The sequence below is a fragment of the Oryctolagus cuniculus genome, chromosome 5, assembly GCF_964237555.1.
Source record: "Oryctolagus cuniculus chromosome 5, mOryCun1.1, whole genome shotgun sequence".
NCBI lineage: Eukaryota > Metazoa > Chordata > Mammalia > Lagomorpha > Leporidae > Oryctolagus > Oryctolagus cuniculus.
This window is the reverse complement of record NC_091436.1, coordinates 158,580,324-158,601,180: the sequence shown is the minus strand read 5'-3', so window position 1 is coordinate 158,601,180 and position 20,857 is coordinate 158,580,324. Positions and strand designations below refer to the sequence as shown.

Sequence of the window (20,857 nt, the reverse complement as noted above, 5' to 3'; positions counted from 1 at the left end):
GCGACGCACAGCTGCACATGGTTATACCGATCCTGCTCGTGAGGCTAAAGCCATGTAAGAACATGAAACCTCGCCAGGCTGCGGCTCCCTTGCCTTACCTGTGTTAAACTCCACCATCTCTGCGTTTCCTACCCATTCTAAAATTCCGTCGGACCTGGAACAAAGTGCTTTCATATTTTAAGTACGTAAGGAGACTTGTAGTCATTATTTTTTACAGCATATTGTTGGTCATACCCTTGCTTTATTTAGCATCAAGTCCTTGTGTGTAAATGCAATCGCTAACTACGACCATGGGAAGATAGGATTTATCTACAGTAATATTTTTACAGGAGCTCTCAGAGGCTTTGTATGAACAAAATAGAGACTTTATGCATTAATAACATGTGGAGTAGAAATTCAGAAGAAATGCTAAGGAGGAATGGAACTGTTGGGACCAGTTATAAAATGAGGATAAAAGCTCTAGGAAGCTGTGATTGTAAGTTGTTAAGAAAAAAATTTTAAATTAACAAGACAAAAAGCAATGTTAGCTTAAGTCTAAAAATGAGAGAGATTGCAGAGAGAGGAATGAGAGAAAGAAACAAACTTTTTGTACAAATGTGTCTCATGATTTGGTTATGCAGGAAAAAAGGAAGTTTCAGATCTTGGTAGTCATCTTTAGTTTTGCCTGAATAAGAATAAAATCAGAAAGAAGTGAAACTTTGAAGTCATACTGGTAAGAACCAAGGCCTACTTGCATGCATAATGATTTCTGGTCTGCTCTAACTTCAGCAGAGCATAAAACCATAAAAATATATTCAATCATTATTATTCAGTACAAATAATGTTGAACCTTTGAAAGTGTTTTGATGACATTTCTGATACTTCTAAAGGTATAATTTAAATTCAAGTATATAAAATATTACTGAGCCCACATGTATATTAAAAGCAAGTGTGATGTAATTTTACATGTTCTCTCACTTCCTCCTGAACCCCGTCCTTCTCCCAATAGACTGCAAAGTCTGATTAAAGAAATTCAAGTTAAAATGTCATTTCACATTAAAACATAGTTTTTTGATTTTTTTCCTTATTTCTGGACCCTGTAAGAAATCAAAAGATCTCTGACAACAGGCAGAAGGTAAAGGCAGCAGAAAATCACTAATATTTGGAATTCTTATGTTGAAAAAAAAAAATAGATTGGCCAACATGTAATTAGTTAAAGGATACATTCCTAGACTGGATAATCTAGACATAAGTAAAACATTACACAAAGGAGGTGGACTCATTTTTTTTAATCAGACATATAGACTTTTCCTATCCTGAAGCATATTTGTGTCTGCCAGCAGACAAGCACAGGCAATTGCCTCCAGGTGTTTGCCTGCAGGAAGTCATTGAAATGCAGTGCTGGTAATGGCAGTTTTCTCAGCAGCAAAAACCAACCTGCAGGAACCTCATAGGCACAGGTATATTTCAGAATAGTAATGCCAGCCAGCAGACAGCCGTGACCAAGAATGCCCAGTTCAACAGTGTACAGATAACGTAAAAATAAGTGAGAACATATTTTATAACTACTAACAAAAATTTAAGATTGAATCTTTTTCCTTAAATTTTAAAGATTTTAATTTAAAAAAAATGTTTTACTCATTTATGATAACTGCCCCATAAATATCTTTTTCACCCAGAAAAAAAAATGTGAGTTATAAGAATAATTACATTTGGGGCCTGCTGTGGCATAGCGGGTAAAGCCCCCACTTGCAGTGTTGGCATCCCATATGGGCACCGGTTCAAGTCCCAGCTACTCCACTTCTGATCCAGTGAAGAACCTTAAAAATCAAACCAAGATGGAGTGACCTAAGCCAATACCATTAAAAACAAGAAGTCACCTTTGCCCCAAATAAAAATTAAAGTTTAAAATTACAGCCCTAAACTTTTTCCCCCAAAGCTAAAATTAGGTGCAGCTATAAAATAAGGGACCCTATGCTTAGTTAGCAAGCTGCGACACTTGTGCCTGGCTGTGCTAAGACCTAACCCAGTTTGTATGCCTCCTCATACTCAAATAACGGTGTGGGAAGCGGGACGCCGCTCTCCCACCAGGGGTAAAAAGGGAGCGAGACGTCGTCCCCCCTCAGGGTGAACAAGATGGCACTGGCAGGGAAAGGAACTGCTGAAGAAGTAAACAACAAAATGGCGACGAGGTGCATGCCTCCCATGTGATCCCGTAGCTGATTGGATAGAAGACGCATGCCCTTCACATGATCAGCTCGCGGATTGGACTGCTGTGTGCATGGACACTATAGAGCTTTTGATTGGTCGCTGCGGGTATATTAACCGTGTGGCTTTGTACTGGGGGCGCTCTCTGGACTCCCGAGTTCAGGAGGCCCGTCTGCGCAGACGTCGAATAAAACCTCTTGCTTTTGCATCAGCTGGTCTGGAGTCTGAGTCTTTGGGGCGCGCCTCTTGACGTGTTAGCATCCTTACTCCGAGGGTCTAACACCAGCTCTCTGATATGGCTTAGGAAAGCAGTAGAAGATGGCCCGAGTGCTTGGGCCCCAGCAACCACGTGGGAGATCCAGAAGAAGCGCCTGGCTCCTGGCTTCAGATCGGCCCAACACTGGCCATTGTAGCCATTCGGGGAGTGAACCAGTGGATGGAAGCCTTTCTTCTCTCTCTCTGCCTCTGCCTCTCTGTAACTCTGCCTTTCAAATAAATAATAAATCTATTTTTAAAAAAGAATAATTACATTTTTCTTAAAGTTCTGTTTCTATGGGAGCTCATGCCTGAAAATAATATATTATTAGACAACAACCTAGATCTTTTTTCTACTGTGAATTGATCAGCTAGGACATTTACTTCAAGATGGCAGATTGACCATGAGAATTTTGCTAACTTCTACCACTCAAATGACAATAATTTTTTGAAAGACACAAACCTACCAAGACTAAATAAATAAGGAGACAACAGCAACAAAAGCTAGGGAGTTTGGAGCAGATCTGTGCAAGCTGCCTTCTCAGCCCATCGTGCAGAGAGCTGAGAAGTAGCTTAATCAGTTTTGAAAACCTTCAAATAAAGGTCTAGGGAGTGGGTGGGTATTGGGCACAACAGTTAAGATGCCATTTGCAACAAATGGGGAGCCTGGATTCAAATCCCAGCTCCCATGCTGATCCCAGCTTCCTACTAGAGGCACCTGGGAGGTAGTAGTGCAGGTCCAAGTAGTTGGGTTCCTGCCACCCTCGGAGAGACCTGGGTTGAGTTCCGGGCTCCCACCTTTGGCCTGGCCCAGCCCTGACTATTGTAGCCATTTGGGGAATGAACCAGAGGATAGGAAATCTGTTTCTCTGTGTGTCTTTCAAACAAATTAGTAAGTAATTGAAAAAAAGAAGGCCCAGGAAGGGATGTCATCAGGTACTTTTGGAGGTCCTGCGGCAGCTGGTGTTGGTTAGGAAGCCCTAGGACCTCCAGGTCTCCTCCCTAAGGCCACTGTAACAAGTTGACCACTGACCCCAGCAGAAAAACTGAGATCTATTTCCTGGAAACAGACGCCCAGAGGCTACAGCACTGAAGACAAGGGCACTGCCCTTGCATACTAAGTGCTAACACTGGCATTATTCCCTGCCCACTTGTGGCCTGGAACACTGGTTGCCATGTACACATCCCCCAGGCTGGTGATCTGCAGGTTTCTCGGGGAAATTAGACTGCCCAAGAGAAAAGATCTGACAATGCTGATTCTGAAAGCTCGACAAGGAAGAACAAACCCAGGTCAGCAGACACTGAAGTCCCTGGTCAACGAAAAGGAACCACACATTCCTCTTGCAATCAGCTTTGAGAGTGCCATTGGGAGTAGGACGAGGATCGCCCATCCCTGATTCCAGTGAGAGACTGAATATAAAAATATAAAAACTGAGAATAAAGCTCAAATACTAGGATTAAAACATTCAAATAAGAAAAAGATGCTGGTTTAGAAAAAAAAAAAGAATATTGTGGAGGAAAAGAACCCTTATAAAGTAAAGACAGAGTCACAGAAATGAAAAACTCAATAGAACATTGGAAGAAAAATGAATTTTCCAAAAGAGGAGAAAAAATAGAAAATTGGGAATAAAAGATAAGAAAAACAGAGAGCATGCCCAGGAGGTCCAACAGCCTAGGAGTTCTACAAAGACAGAAAATGAGAGGAAATCATCAACAGAATAACTCAACAATATTTTCCCAAATGACAGGAAATCATCAATGGATTAACAACAATATTTTACCGAATGACAGGACATGAATTTTTAGATCAAATTAAACCACCAAGAGGCCAGTACCAGCAATAATAATAAAAAAAATTAGCATCATTGTGAAATTCCAAAGCTCTGAGATAGAGAGAATGTGCTGTGACCTTCTAGAAAAAAGAGATTTCATGAAAGAATCAAGATTCAGGGTGGGATGAAATTAATCAATAGCAATGCTGGAAGCTAGAAACAATGAGTTTAATGCCTTCAAAATTCTGTGGACAAAATCTTTCCAATCTATAATTCTCAAGCCAGCCAAGTTATAAACAAAGAGTAAAGGTAGAATAAAGACATTCTCCTGTGTACAATTTCTCAAATAATTTTTGTTTCCCAGAACTCTTTCTGGGACTATCTGGACTATCTGAAATGGCACTCCTGAAATGAGGGGGCAAACGCAGACAGAGGAAGCCATGGGGTCCAGGAAATGGTGTCCCACATAAGAAACAGGGGAAGGCAACTCCCAGGAACATGGGGAACGTGACCTCTTGAAAAAGGACAGTCAGGCCTAGCATGTGACTCCTGAGACTGTAGATCAAAAAGCGCTGAGAGAGCAATTCCATAAGACAAAATTTATTCTGTATCGAATGAGTTTGAGTGTAATGGTGAAATTTATCCATCTGAGGCTGAATTAATAAGTTTGTAGAAGGCCAAGCAAATATACAAACCAAGCAATTATTTTCTCTGGGGAAATGCAAAAGGGAAAAATGATCATAGTATACTACATGGCTTAGCTATGAGTCCTGTCCCTAACAGCACACACAGTCATAGTGACAACGTACCCAACAAAATCTACATTCTCCACAGGCTCATTGGGGGATGGGCAATGAAAAGGGGCACAGAGGGAGTAGTGATGAAAGAGGGCCAGTGTCTTGTGTTTCAGAGTCAGGAGTCAATGGAGCCTGTCTAAAATTGTAGTCAAGTTAGCAACACACATACTTATGGTAGTTAGACATAAAAATGTAACCATTAAAGAACTGGTACAAAGACTTGAAAATATTTTCATCTAGGAAATGAGAAAGGAATGAACGTGGCAAGAAATTTTTTCATCTTTAACATGCCTTATCACCATCTGGCACTTTAAACTTTCATTTTAAAAATTATACATTAATTTAAAATACACACACAAGTTCAGGTAAAAATGATATGCTCCCGGGGTGGGCATTTGGTCTACAGGTTAAGAAATGGGTTATCTCTCAGCAAGGCACATCAGCATACCTTGGTTTGAATCCTGGCTCCACTCCTGATTCCAGCTTCCTGCTAATGTGCACCCTGGGAGGCAGCAGCTGATGGCTCAGGTGTTGTGTCTTTGCCACCCATATGGGAGACCTGGATTGAGTTTGTGAATTTGGCTGAGCCTCAGCCCTTGTAGGCATTTGAGGAATGAGCCAGCGGAGCCGAGCATACACACTCTCTCTCTCAAATAAACAAAAATAAATAGACCATTTTTTTAAAAAAAGATTTATTCCAAAAATCTTTGGGAAAAAAACATTTCAAGTGATATGGCTAAGGTGGATAATTTATTTGTCAATGATTATATCTTTCTATTTCTCAATTCATTCACATAGCAATACAGCGAATGAACTTCAATTAAACGGCCACTATGTGCAAAGTTCCATGAGAAGGGTGAATAGGGAGGAATATACCATGACATTCATCCTTCAGTTACTTACTAATGAACATGAAAGATAGGGAAACATGCTTTTACACCTTTACAGGAATAAATGAAAAAAAGGACTTGTGTAGAGCTAAAGAATCTAAACATGACAGTATATTGGGGAAAAATGGATCGAAAAATTCTCCTGTTGAGTGTGGCAATTTGAATTGAGCACTGAAGAAAGAGGTATACCAGATAGTTGAGACAAACGTGAGAAAAATCATAGTTTCAAAGGTGGCAAATCTTTCAATAAACTAGAGAACAAGGAATGAAAATGCTAACTCCAAGAGAAACAGGAATCTTGAGGGCCTTGTTCATACATGTATCCTCAGCACCCAGAACATTCCCTGACATGTAAAAGATACTCAATAAACATTGGCCCAATGAATGGATTGGTAACAGCGGAGAGATAAGTTAGAAGCTGACAGATGGCCTTGAACTTTGTGTTAAGAAATTCAGAATTCACAGGTAAATAGGAAACTATTTCACAGAGGATTGCTATGGTTGCAATTTTGAAGGTTGATTTCAGAATAAATGGAAAACATGAGAAATGTCAGATCTTTTAGAAAGAAATGAAAAACAAAGGTCTGAGTTTTACCCCAGCCCCTAAATTAGAAAGAAAGAGACACAGGCCAGCTATTGTGGAAATTCCATGATTTTGTGGAAATGTACTAAATTTAGGGTTGGAAAATCTGAATTTAAATTCTGTATCTATCACTTAATGGTTGTCATCATCTGAATCCCTTTTATGATGCCAGTTTCCTCATACTGAGATCAGAAATTTTTAAAAAATATTTTGCCTGTGGTCAAAAGAGTATCAGATAACTCAAGGATATGTAAATACAAAAAGGCATTCTAAATTAAAGTGAGAACAAAAGGGGAATATAAAGCATTTGTAGGAAGGAAGCTAGCAATCCAGGATCCTGCACACAGTCAGGTGGAGGCCTTTGCGAACTAAGAAGAGATGAATAAGCATTAGGTATAGTTGACCTCTGACATTTTGACTCAGTGGAAACATGAAAGACTTTGCCACCAGTGAGAGGAGAAGGCTTCATGCTGACACAGAAGGAATGGCTATAGATTAAGCTTTTACGAAGGCTGGTAGTCGAGAGAAAACTAGAAACAGGACAGGTTGAGAATACTGCCTCTGAAATGCTTGGGACCAGAAGCGTTTTGGATTTAAGAGTTTTTCCAGCTTCGGGAAGATGGTGAGATATCTTGGGGATGGGACCCAAGTCTAAATCTGAATTCATTTATTTTTGATACACACTTACACATAACACATATAATCTGGAGGTAATGTTATGTAATATTTTTAATGTGCTTGAATTTTGACGGAGACCCATCACTTGTGGAATCTTTTACTTGTAGCATCATGTTGGCACTCAAAAAGTTCCAGATTCTGGAACATTTCAGATCTTGGATATTCAGATTAGGGACTTTAAACCTGTATTTATTGGGCTAGGAGACCGAGTTTAAGAGAAGTTCTACTGAATCTAGGTGGACTTAAGCAGGTATCAAGTAGGAGAAACAAGACTCTATGGAGTAAGAGAGAGAGAATAAAGAGAGCAGAAAATGGACAGATAAAGCCCTGGCAGAGACAAAAGGCCACACACCTGAGGAAGAGGGAGTTGGCCTCAGTGGAGAACAGATCCCACCCCAAGAGCGGGAGAGCCAAGGGAGGAACAGCGAAATAAAGTTACTGCAGCATCAGGGAGTTAAAGAATTTCCAGTGCAATAGCATATTAGTACGTTTTCTGTTATTAACAATACAATGCTATAGATTGGGTAAGTTTGAGGGAAGAGAGGTGTATTTTGGTTCACAGCTCTGGATGTCCAAGGTCAAGGGGCCACATCTGACTGGCAGTCTTGAGGTGGTACAAAGCGTCAGGTGTGACAGAGCAGGGAGCATGTGAGTATGTCTGTGTGGGTCTCTCTCACTCTTCTTATAAAGTTCCTGGGATTTAATCGGGGGTTCAGGGGGTTCCACCTGAATAGTATATTTCAAGGGCAAGGATACAGAGTCAACCAGAATGAGAACAACCATCAGATGCAAATTTCCCCAACACACTGAGAGCAAAGAAACACATCAACAGATCACAGTTATCACGTGCACAATGCATTATTCTTGTTGAGTAGTTGGTCATATAATTTATTTGATTTTTAAAATTTTTGATGACTACCCAAAGCTTGTACATTGTTAAGGGGAACAGTGGTGATATTGAGCATTTTATTCATGTGTTTGTTGGTGTTTATATTTCTTCTTCTGGGAAATGTCAGATCCCTTGCTCTTTTTTAATATAGACATCTTTTAAAAAAAATTTCTCAGGGGACAATGCTGTGGCATAATAAACTAAACCTCTGCCTGCAATACCAGCATCCCATATGGGCACTGGTTCAAGTCCTGACTGCTCCAATTCTGATCCAGCTCTCTGCTATGGCCTGGGAAAGCAGTAGAAGATGGCCCAAGTCCTTGGGCCCCTGTACCCACGTCAAACTCCTGGAAGAAGCTCCTGGCTCCTGGTTTCGAATCTGCCCAGCACTAGATGTTACGGTCATTTGGGGAGTGAACCAGTGGATAGAAGATCTTTTTCTATCTGTAACTCTGCCTCTCAAATAAATAAATAAAATCTTTTTTTAAAAAAGATGTCTCTACCATTTCCTTAAAAAATGTTTATTTGGGATTGCATTGTAGCTCAGCCTGCAATGTCAGCAACTCTTATTGGAGTTCTGGTTAAAGTCCCAGCTACTCCACTTCCCATCCAGCTTCCTGCTAATGTGCCTAGGAGGGCAGCCAATGATGACCCAAGTGCTTGAGCCCCTGCTGCCCATGTAGGAGAACCGGATAGAATCCTGTTCTCCTAGCTTTGGCCTGGCCCAGAATTGGCTGTTATGGTCATTTACAGAGTGGACTGGTAGGTGCAAGATTGATCTCCCTCTCTCTGCCTGTTATGCTCTGCCTTTCAAATACATAAATAGACCTTTAAAAATACTTTTTTATTTTTATCTGCTCAAAAAGCAGAGATACAAAGAGATTTTCCATTGGCTGGTTCACTCCCTAAATGCCTACAACACTGAGGCCTGGGCCAGGCTGAAGCCAGGAGCCTGGAACTCCATCTGGGTCCCCTATGGGTGGCAGGGATTCAAGCACTGACCCAACAAATTTGGCCTCCCAGGATGCATTAGTAGGGAGCAGGATGAGAAGCAGAGGTGCCAGGACTCAAACAAGTGTTTCAGTGTGGAAAACCAGGCATCACAGTGGCCATTTAACCCACTGTGCTGCAACGCCTGTCTCCCTTTGCACAGTGCTTAACTGAAATGCTTGTTTTCGGTGTTTGTTGCTGTTTTTCAGTTTCTTATACATTCTGGATATTAATCCTTTGTCAGATGCATAGTATGCAAATATTTTCTCTCGTTCTGTTGGTTGGGTGTCACATCACTTTGTTGGTTGTTTCTTTCACTGTGCAGATGCTTCTTAGTTTGGTAGAATCACGTTTGTCTATTTTTGCTTTCATTGCCCGTGCTTTTGGAGCCTGATGGGAAAAAAGTCATTGCCTGTGCAATGTCTTTAAATGCTTTCCCTGTTTTCTTCTAGTAGTTTCACAGTTTTAGGTCTTACATTTGGATCTTTCATCCATTTTGAGTTTATTTTTATATAGAGTGATAGTTAAGGGTCAATACCAGTTTTCCATCAATATTTACTGAAGAGATTTCTCTTTATCCAGTAAATGCCCTTTCTCCAGAATATGCTTTTGGCACCGTTGTCAAAGACCATTTGCCTGTAGATCTGTGTGTATTAATTTATAATAAATCTATTCTTGAGGGGTTGTGATTTAAAATATATGATCTAGCTGGTGCTATGGCTCACTAGGCTAATCCTCTGCCTTGCAGCGCTGGCACACCAGGTTCTAGTCCCGGTCGGGGCACCGGATTCTGTCCCAGTTGCCCCTCTTCCAGGCCAGCTCTCTGCTGTGGCCAGGGAGTGCAGTGGAGGATGGCCCAAGTACTTGGGCCCTGCACCCCATGGGAGACCAGGATAAGTACCTGGCTCCTGCCATCGGATCAGCGCGGTGCGCTGGCCGCGGCAGCCATTGGAGGGTGAACCAACAGCAAAGGAAGACCTTTCTCTCTATCTCTCTCTCTCACTGCCCACTCTGCCTGTCAAAAAATAAAAATAAAATAAAATAAATTATGTGACTAGTCTTTATATGCTATCACTGTATTACAAATGAGGAAGTTGAAGCCAAGAAAGAAATATGTTGCCCAAGATGACAGGGCAGGTAGGTTCTTATCTTGCATACTAAGAATTTTAAGAATCGTCTTTGGTCAGTAGGGAAAGGACATCACGTTATTTCACTTATGAAATAGGTATTCTTTCTTGGATAGTTTGTTGGACATCAACAAAGTTGACAGTTTCTCAGGACTGACATAAAATCAAATTGTCCAAAATGAAGTTTGGGTTTGTAGTATAACATGTCTACCTTGCAATGAATGAATGTAAACTTCTATCAATTGGATAGAAAAAAATTTTCTAAAGAGACTGTATTGGGGCCAGCGCTGTGGCACAGTGGGTTAAAGCCCTGGCCTGAAGAGCTGGCATCCCATATGGGCATTGTTTCAAGTCCCGGCTGCTCCTCTTTCGATCAAGCTCTCTGCTATGGCCTGGGAAAGCAGTAGAAGGTGGCCCAAGTCCTTGAGCCCTGCACCCACATGGAAGACCCAGAAGAAGCTCCTGGCTCCTGGCTTTGGATCAGCACAGCTCCAGCCATTGCAGCCATCTGGGGAGTGTTATCAGTGGATGAAGACCTCTCTCTCTTTCTCTACCTCTCTCTGTAACTCCGTATTTAAAATAAATAAAATAAATCTAAAAAAAAAAAAAAAAAAGGAGAGAGGCCGTACTAACACCAATTAAGTATTAAACATATTTAAATTTTTCTGTTGGCACATAGCTTGGACTCACACCAGCACTCCAATAAGAGTTGCTGGACATTGCAGTCTGAGCTATAGTGCGACCCCAAATTTTCATAGGAATTATAGGGTAAAATTGCACTGAGGAGGCAACGATTTCTTAAATGGCATATACAACATAAAATAAGATACAAAACTTCTTAAAAAATAGACTGAATCTTTCAGAGCAGAATTAGGTTTACAGGAAAGATCCCGAGTGCTCCCTCTGCCAGCCCTCACTGAATGTTTTTACACCAGTGTGGAACATTTGTTCCCTGAGGTCCATGGGTCACATTAGACTTTGCTCCTTGAGCTGCACAGTTCCATGGAACCCACTGCCTTTTTAATTGTATCATCCTGAAAATTATTTTGATTTCCTGGCTTATAAATTGAAGAACACATTTAAAGGACTAAGTAATCATTTAGATTTTGGATTTGTGGAACTGTGTCTAGCCAGGATTTCAAATAAATCATGGATAATTTCCTGGGCTGGTGCTGTGGCACAGTGGGTAAAGCTGTTGCCTGCAATGCTGGCATCCTATATTGGAGCGCTGGTTCAGGTCCCAACTGTTCCACTTCCAATCCAGCTCCTTGATAATGCACCTGGGAAGGCACTGGAAAATGGCTCAAATGCTTGTATCCCTGCCACCCACACGGAAGACCTGGGTGGAGTTCCTGGCTCCTGGTTTCAGCCTGACCTAGCCCCTAACTTTGTGGCCATTTGGGAAGCGAGACAGCAGATGGAAGATCTGTTTCTATGTCTTTTTCCTCTCTCTCTGCCACTCTGCCTTTCAAATAAATAAAAATAATTCTTAATAAATAAATAAAGATAAAAGGAGTTTGTGCGTTTTACACTACTTTTTGAAAATGTACCAATCAGTAGCCTCTAGTCATATCTCAGTTTGCCCTCAGAAAAGCAATATAAGAAAATGTGTTCATTTTAATTGTTACTGAAGTGCATGCAGCAAGGTTTTGGAGCAAGTGAAACATGATTCTGGGAGACTTCACAAAATTATATAACACAGACGGAGAGCACAAAATGCACAGATTGATGTTTCAAATTGATAGCGTCCAGTAAATGCAAGGACCTCAAACATGTTATCTCAGGCCGAAAAGAGTCTAGAATATATCATCCAAATGTTGTAGCTGAAGACTGCTGAAGTTTGGGTCAGAAATAAGAAGGGATTTTGGACAGGCTGTCTCGGGGAGGTCAGAATAAAAAGGAACAGAAGGAAGGAACCCATGGAAAGAGAATGGACTTCAAGGGGAGAAAGCGTGAAAGTGAAGGGGTGCTGGCGCCGCGGCTCACTAAGCTAATCCTCTGCCTGCGGCGCCAGCACCCCGAGTTCTAGTCCCGGTTGGGGCGCCGGATTCTGTCCTGGTTGCTCCTCTTCCAGTCCTCCTGGCTTCGGATCGGCGCAGCGCATCGGCCGCAATGCATTGGCTGTAGCGGCCACTTGGGGGATGAACCAACGAAAGGAAGACCTTTCTCTTTGTCTCTCTCACTGTCTAACTCAGCCTGTCAAAAAAATAAATAAATATGGCCGGCGCCGCGGCTCACTAGGCTAATCCTCCGCCTAGCGGCGCCGGCACACCGGGTTCTAGTCCCGGTCGGGGCACCGGATTCTGTCCCGGTTGCCCCTCTTCCAGGCCAGCCCTCTGCTGTGGCCCGGGAGTGCAGTGGAGGATGGCCCAGGTGCTTGGGCCCTGCACCCCATGGGAGACCAGGAAAAAGCACCTGGCTCCTGGCTCCAGCCATCGGATCAGCGCGGTGCGCCGGCCACATCGCGCTGGCCGCGGCGGCCATTGGAGGGTGAACCAACGGCAAAGGAAGACCTTTCTCTCTCTGTCTCTCTCTCTCTCACTGTCCACTCTGCCTGTCAAAAAAAAAATAAATAAATAAATAAAAAGAAAGAAAGAAAGAAAGTGAAGGGGTTTACGTTTTCTATTATCACCAAGGACCAGAGTGGAAAACTCAACCAGTCTCTGAAGCAGGACCAACAAAGTCACAGGTATTTTAGCACAGCATGGACTTCAGTGAGCCATCCCAGCACAGTCACTTCACAGGTAGGAACCAAAACACAAGGAGGTGTTAATGCGAGTGGCAGAAGACTCACTAACACTTCTTACCCAAACCAGAATGAAACAAAAGTAAACTATGTACAACAATTAACAGACCATGAAGCTCGTTTCCCTGGAGTGAGGGTTCATGGGTAACATCCAGAGTTGGTTATTAATTAATGATGGAAACTCGGGGTGGGGGGCTAAATAGTATACTAAGACAGAGTTGTCTGTCCTAACCAATCTACACCAGAAGATAGAAAAAGTGTAAAAAAAAGGGCAGCATTTAAAGAGAAGGACATGAGGAATGAGCTAACAGAGTATTCCAATTTTATATTAGGTACAATATTACATTAGGTGCAGGATGTGGAGGGGCACGGAGGGTAAAAGCAGGCCATGATTAGAGTGGAGCAGGGAGAACAGAAGCACAGACTGACTGTGTGCACAGTGGGTGCAGCCCTGTGGCAGGAGTGGAGTCCTCACTGGGGGAAGCAGCCGGAGGCAACGCTGGGACTGCAGACTCTGCTCTCACTGAGACTTGAGCGTCAGCTGGGGAACACGAACTTCACCTCCGAGTCAGGGCGGAGCTACTGCGTCTTTTCCAGAAGGGAGTTATATGATGGGAGCATTGTTTTTAGGAGATAATTAGGCCGGCCTGACTGATTAAAAGGTGCCAGGATGCTTGGACTTTTGTCAAGTTCATGTCATGGTGGACAACTGTACTCTCCCCAGACCCCTTCGACGTTAACACTGGCAGAGCTCAGCTGCCCCTGGGGCCATCTGTGGGGCAGTTTTTGTGAAATGGGAAATGGGACCTACTCATAGACTCGCTTTCCATCTTTGGCAAATCTTTTGAAGAGGAGTGAGGAAAAATTTTTTAAAAATGTCTCGCACTAGTCCTCCACATCCTAGGAAAATAATAATGAAATCTCAAATATTCCAAATGTGAGAAAAAGGCAGTTGGATCTGAGTAAACGGCAGGATGGTGTTGGCTAAGAGAAAACCTGAGAGAATTAGAAAGGATGCTGTCGAGAATGATGTCAGAACTGTGGGCTACGCGTGCTTGGAAAGGGATGGTTCTGATTTTAATTAGAGACTCAGTTCAAGAAGGATCAACAGAAACTAGTAGGAGAGAGATGGCGTAGTAGTCTCCATCCAAATAACTCAATGCAAATGTAAATGTTAATGAAAGTCAGCAAAAGTGAATTTAAGAGGGCATAAGTGCCAATCACCATGCCTACAGAACTTTTAAAAATTGTCCTATGTTTAAGAATAGGCTGTCCACTTGAAAGAAAGAAAGAAAGAAAGAAAGAAAGAAAGAAAGAAAGAAAGCAAGCAAGCAAGCAAGCAAGCAGACCAGTAGAATGGCAAGGAGTTTCAAGTATGGAAATGACTGCTTACTTAAAAGCATCCAATTCCATGCAAGGGAGGGCAGGCTGGTTAACGGTGTGAAGAGACATAGAAGCACGACATAAAGGAGATACCATTCATGGGAGGAGGGTAGAGAAGGGAGCTGCTTGCTTACGTATTTATAGACGTATATACTTCTTAAGCACTCATGGCTCTCTATCAGGCTTCCCTAGGAAGTAGATGGTCATTTTCACCCATATTACAAATAAGGACACTGTAAAATGTCCCTTAGTGCTTTAGCACATTAAGCTTATGCTGCTAATTAGCAATATATCTACGTTGGAACTTGTCCATCATAAGAAGCATTAGCATTTCTTTCTTTTTTTCCCAGAACCTTTAATTTAACCTAACATAATGATTTCTTTGATTTAACTGTGACACAACTGTTCAATACAGCTCGATAATTTCTCAGTATGGCCAAGTATTTAGATTACCAGATAAAAATCCAGAAGCTGCAAGGAAATAGTAGCAACAAGAAATGCATGGAACTGGTGCTGTGGTGCGAGAGGCGAAGCCGCCATCTGCAGCACCAGCATTCCTTAAGGACACTGGTTCGAGTCCCAGCTGCTCCACTTCCAATCCAGCTCCTTGCTAATGCACCTGGGAAAGCAGTGGAAGATGGACCAAGTGCTCGGGGCCCTGCACCCAAGTGGGAGACATGGAAGAAGCTTCTGGCTCCAGGCTTTGGACTGATCCAGCCCTGGCTGTTGCAGCCATTTAAGGAGTGAACCAGAGGGTGGAAGATTCTCACTTCTCTCTCTCTATAATTTTTTCAAATAAATAAACCTTAAAAAAAAGAAATCCATACTCTTCAACAGCTGCTAATAATTCTGTTCCACCCTAGATTTTCTCATTTACATACTGCCCAATCTTATTTTGTGGTTCTTTGAATTTATAAGAACAGACACAAGAAAATGCTGTGTTGTGATTTACTGCAGACCAGTGGCTTGACCTTTTAAGAATATGAATCATGGACCATTGTCATAAAATAACATGTTTGGAGACTTTTTTTGTACAATAATTGGCTTGGAGTAAGTCATCTTATTCTTAATAAGAAAACAGAAGTTTTTATAATAAGAAATTTCACTAGAGATTTGAATGAAAGAGAGGTGTAAATCTGTTTACAGTATGTCAAAATGGATACAAGATCACCAGTTGTTTTGAGTTTATTTCTGAAATGATTACTGAGACAGTTAAAGAATAGATCTGAGGAAAATTTGCAAGTTCTCCATCCTCCTCCTCTGACTCAAACTTTAGGTAATAGAAAACTACGCTTCTAGAAGAATAGAAATAGCAGGAAAATGTCTGCTCTACCTTTCTGGAAATCACTTTGTTTTGTTCCAGAAACAAGAAGGGTGGACTGTGGAACTTTCTGGAGAACATGGTTACAGAACTGTTGTGTGATCAGAACCCAGGAGGGAGGGACTGTTTTGACTTCCTTGTTACTATGTGAGGGATGGAATTTTGCGACCAGAAGGTTCCACAACAGTTGGGAATGACAGTTGTATGAGTAGCAAACAAAAGACAAATGTGTGTGTCCTGTTACTCCTGCTCTGAGCTACAGAGCTCAACTGTGCCAAGATTTCCTGCTTGCATCAATATTTTTTATAATTACCAAAGCTCATGTGTGTAATCCATTCACAGGAAAAAAAATCTTAGAAGTGCGCTCCGCACGGTCTTTAGGTTAGGCAACCATCTGGCTAGCTGATGTACCCTGCACACACACACAGAGAATCTTCTTTAAATGCCTTATTGTAACCTTTGCCCCACTTTCAATCATCTGTCACACATCAAGCTCCACCTTCTTTTGCAGAAATGCAAATAGCTAAAATTTAAAATGCAGTCAAATGTGTTCAAGCTTACCCTCAGCAATTATTGTCCCATCATGGGTGAGGGGCGTGCTCTGATCTTTTTATTCTCTTGTTGCTCCTTTTCCTTGTGAATGAATATTCCTTTTCATCTTCTTGCATCTGTGACGGCCGTCCTGTGGACTGCTCTTTCTGCAGCTTCCTCCAGCTTGGACTTGGACTGTGCTGGCTTGGGTCCCTTTCTACAGATCCCCCTGGACATTCGGGCACAATGGCACCTACCCTGAAAAAACAAAATGCCTGTTAAGTTCAAAATTTGCAAATTTAACCACGGGCTTTTACAAAAAGAAAATTGGATGAAACAGCTTCGCACAGCACAGGATGTAGGGAAGGGATGGATGGAGGACTGAAGAGTTGTTTACCCAAAGCCCAGAGCTTACAAAACCTCTCAGTTGCAAAATCTGATTCCATGAGCAGTCATCTGGGGAAAGCTCCTTGGAGCCCCACAACATACTCAGAGAGGGAGTGGCTGCTGAGTCCGGGGCATGGCAAGGTTTGGGGAAGCAGAAACCCGAATGTAGGAAGTAGATACTGGGAGTGAGGAGGTTGCAAAAGCTGATGGAGCTGAGTGGTGGAGCTGACAGTTGATTGACAAGGAGGAAAGCAATGTTGTCGAAGGAAAACTCAAAATACTTTCATGTTCCACTGACACCTGTTGCCTGCTCCACACACCTGACGAATCACCTGCTGATACTAAACCTCCATCAATATGGATACTGACCCCATTAAGCTAAAAATATGCCCAGGAGAAGATCTCCTTTATGTATACTTTGATATTTCAAGCATTTGTGGAAACACGGAATATAAGCATGTGCTTCTTGTGCACACCTTTTGGAACCCAGGCAGTTTTTTCATGATACACATTTTCCCAGGAATTTTTTGAAGATCCACTTAGGAGTTGATTTCCAAAATATTTTTGCACAAAAAAAATGAATCTATCTCTTATTTCCGTTTTCTACAAGCTTTTTGAAGTATCCTCATATATACAGATATATATTAAAATATATAACACACATATATTTGTATACATACATAGTTACATATATTGTGGATGTATATATTTTTTAAAAATGTATTTATTTATTTGAAAAGCAGAGTTACAGAGAGAGGGAGAGAGAGAAAGATGATGGAGAGAGAGAGAGTGTGTGTGTCTTCCATCTGCTGGTTCACTCCCCAAATGGCTAAAATAGCTGGGGCTGGCCAGGCCAAAACCAGGAGCCTGGAACTCCATCCTGGTATCCCACATAGGTGCAGGGGCCCAAGTCCTTGATCCATTTTCAGCTGCCTTCCCAGGCACATTAGCAGGGAGCTGGATCAGAAGTGGAGCAGCCGATAGTGGACCTGGTGCCCCTAAGGGATGCCAGCATCGCAGGCAGAGGATTAACCCACTGAGCCACAGTGTCAGACCCAAGTCTATTTTTCATGTGCATTTAGACATATAATTTTTTAAACTTGAAATCCTAGTTCTACTAGAGGTACCATCAAGGAGAGAATTAAATCTTAAAGAAAAGAAGGGGAACTTAAAGAAAAACACTATGTGCTTCATAACTGTGTTCAGGCCCCACCTGCCTTCCCAGATCCTATCCTGCTACAGATGGGAATATAAAGAGAATCTCAGACTCACCGGGAGGCAGGATGGCCTGGGGGTTAGGCCATGGGCTCCTCTACAGACTGTCAGGTCCCGGTGAGGCCATTTCTGGTTATATCTCGGTCCTGACACTTAATTTCTCAGATCCTGAGTTCCTTCAACAGTAAGACATGGATTATATCAGTACCTGTGTTAGCAGGCTATTGTTTCTTAAAACAAGCTTCCTTTTGGAATGATTTTACATGTACAGAAAAATTTCAACGATTGTACAGAGAGCTCCATACAACCTCTTTCCCTCATTGTTAACATCTTACGGTACCGCGAGACATCTGTCAAAAATGAGAAACTGACACTGGCCTGTTATTATTAACTGGACTCCAGACTTTATTTGGATGTCGCCCATCTTTTCCATTAGCTTCCCATCCAGGGTACATGTGTTACATGGATTTGTCAGGCGTCCCCTGGATAAGTCCCTGGAGACTTCTTTCAAGGCTTAAATGGCAACAAATGTGTGACACTCTTAGCAGACTGCTGGGCATGGAATAAGGGTTGGTCAGCACGCAGCCATGCAGTCGCAACCGTGAACACACACTGTTTTAATCAGCACTTCTGCCGCATCGGCTCAGCGTATCACGGCAATCCCGTCAAGATCCCAGTTGCATTCATTTCAGAGATGAGAACACTGAGGCACAGGAAAGTCCAAAGCATTTGTCCAAGATTATGCAGCTGGCAGAGCTAGGCTGCCACCCAGGCCTGCCGGCCCCTGAGTGCTTGCTTTGATCACTGTGGTACCTCGTGGTAAATGCTGACAATCTGCCATGGATGAGCTTTCTCCAGGCCAGTGGGGATACCACTAACTAGTTGTTTGCTGGTGCCATCGCTTACTGAGCACATGCCTGCTTTTTTTTTTTTTAATTAAAGACTTATCTTTATTTATTTGAAAGACAGAGTTACAGAGAGAGGTAGAGACAGGGAGAGAGAGGTCTTCCATCTGCTGGTTCACTCCCCAAATGGCTGCAACCGCCTGAGCTGAGCCGATCCAAAGTCAGAAGCCAGGAGCTTCTTCCAGGTCTCCCACATGGGTGCAGGTGCCCAAGGACTTGGGCCATCTTGTACTGCTTTCTCAAGCCATAGCAGAGAGCTGGATGGGAAGTTGAGCAGCTGAGACTTCAACCCATGTGGGATGCCGGCACTGCAGGCCAGGGCGTTAACCCGCTGAGCCACAGCACTGACTCCTTGCCTGCTTTTTACCCTCTTTCATTCAACAATTTTAGCAACACGGGGTGAAAAAAAAATAAGGTAAAGAATGTGCACTGCATTAGCCAGGAGCACTTGGCGCATTGCTTTTCTTATAGATCACTTTTTTTTTTTTTTTTTTTGGACAGGCAGAGTTAGACAATGAGAGAGAGAGACAGAGAGAAAGGTCTTCCTTTTGCATTGGTTCACTCCTCAAATGGCCACTACGGCCAGCACGTTGCGGCCGGCACACTGTGCCGATCCAAAGCCAGGAGCCCGGTGCTTCCTCCTGGTCTCCCATGGGGTGCAGGGCCCAAGCACCCGGGCCATCCTCCACTGCACTCCCTGGCCACAGCAGAGAGCTGGCCTGGAAGAGGGGCAACCGGGACAGAATCCGGCGCCCCGACCAGGACTAGAACCCGGGGTGCTTATAGATCACTTTTTAACACTTATATTGCCTTATTTTTTCCCACTTACATTTGCTCCCGCCCTCCCTGCCTTTGTTCCTTCCTTCCTGCCCTCCACGTAAAATGCTTAAGCCAGGAAGCCTCCACGAAGCTGCAGCAGAGGAGAAGCTTTCTTCACACTAGGAGCAAAGGGCAGGGCAGCTGATGCTGAGCATCACGGGAGGACATAAAAAGGAAAAAGATTTGGGGGCAGCAAGAAGGGGAGAGGAGGATGGGCTGGTATTCTCCAGCGCAGCTCTGCCAGCAGCCAGCCGGCGGCATTGTAGAATACACGCGACTGCTCCGGTCCACAACGCGAGCAGGTCATTTTTCATGATGCTGTCTGATGATAGGTCACTTCTAGGCCAAAAATGTCAAATAAGGGGTTTAATGAAACGAGGTGAAATCAAGGAAACAGTGGAGATGAAAAGCGTAGGAACTAAACTGAAGAGTAGGACTCAGAGTCCAACATTCATTCAACAAACGTTTATTTCAACGCTGTTCTAGAGGGGTTGGGACATAGAGGGGAACAAAACAAGGCCCCTCTTCTCATGGCTCTCATACTCTACTGAGCAATAAGAAACATGGAAACAAATAAAACCAGGCCAGCTCTCTGCTGTGGCCCAGGAGGCAGGCAGTGGAGGATGGCCCAAGGGCTTGGGCCCTGCACCCGCATGGGAGACCAGAAAAGGGTCATGGACAATGAGAATCATGAAAAAGCTACGTTCAGATTTCCAAAAATTTGCATCAAAAGAACCTTATTTTTTTTTTTTTTTTTGACAGGTAGAGTTATAGACAGTGAGAGAGACAGAGAGAAAGGGGCCTTTCTTTTGGAAACTCCTGGATGTAAATTAACTATTATCCTGTCTAATGTGTGGATTTCTTCTCCCCACCCCATACAGTCTTTCTCATCACCCTGGTAATTTCCTTTATAACATCTAACACCCTGCAATTTTTTATTGGTTTCCAGGAAGAAGCACCTGGCTCCTGGCTTCAGATCAGCGCAGTGCAGGCCGTAGTGGCCATTTGGGGGGGGGGGTCTTCCTTCTGTTGGTTCACCCCCCACCTGGGCCACAGCAGAGAGCTGGACTGGAAGAGGAGCAACCAGGACTAGAACCTGGCACCCATATGGGATGCCAGCGCCGCAGGCAGAGGATTAACCAAGTGAGCCATGGCGCCGGCCCCCGGAAGAAGCTTATTTTTAAACTCCACTTTCCCAGAAACTTTTTGAAGTGTTTTGGTATATTCCAATTGTGAGTATAATGGGGAAATGGAGACCCTTAAATCCTTCAGTAATCAATAAAATGGCTGTATTTACGGCACAACAAATGTATACACCAAGATGGCTTTGCACAGGAGGTTTGAGAACCATTAAGTAGGAATGTTAAAGAATAGAACATGCA

At 43.0% G+C, this 20,857-nt stretch overlaps 1 long non-coding RNA gene across 4 annotated transcripts in view; it reads right to left on the bottom strand.

The window, feature by feature from the left end:
• LOC103349680 (uncharacterized) overlaps nucleotides 1-20,857 on the bottom strand; it is a 41,080-nt gene that overhangs the window by 17,904 nt on the left and 2,319 nt on the right. For 2 of the 4 annotated variants that reach the window (XR_011388795.1, XR_011388797.1), the window contains exon 1: nucleotides 16,180-16,536. This is a non-coding gene — a long non-coding RNA (uncharacterized lncRNA). Of the gene's footprint in view, nucleotides 1-1,023; nucleotides 2,673-16,179; nucleotides 16,537-17,808; nucleotides 17,928-20,857 lie in introns of those variants that run through there. The other 2 variants (XR_011388796.1, XR_011388798.1) reach the window with 2 other exon arrangements.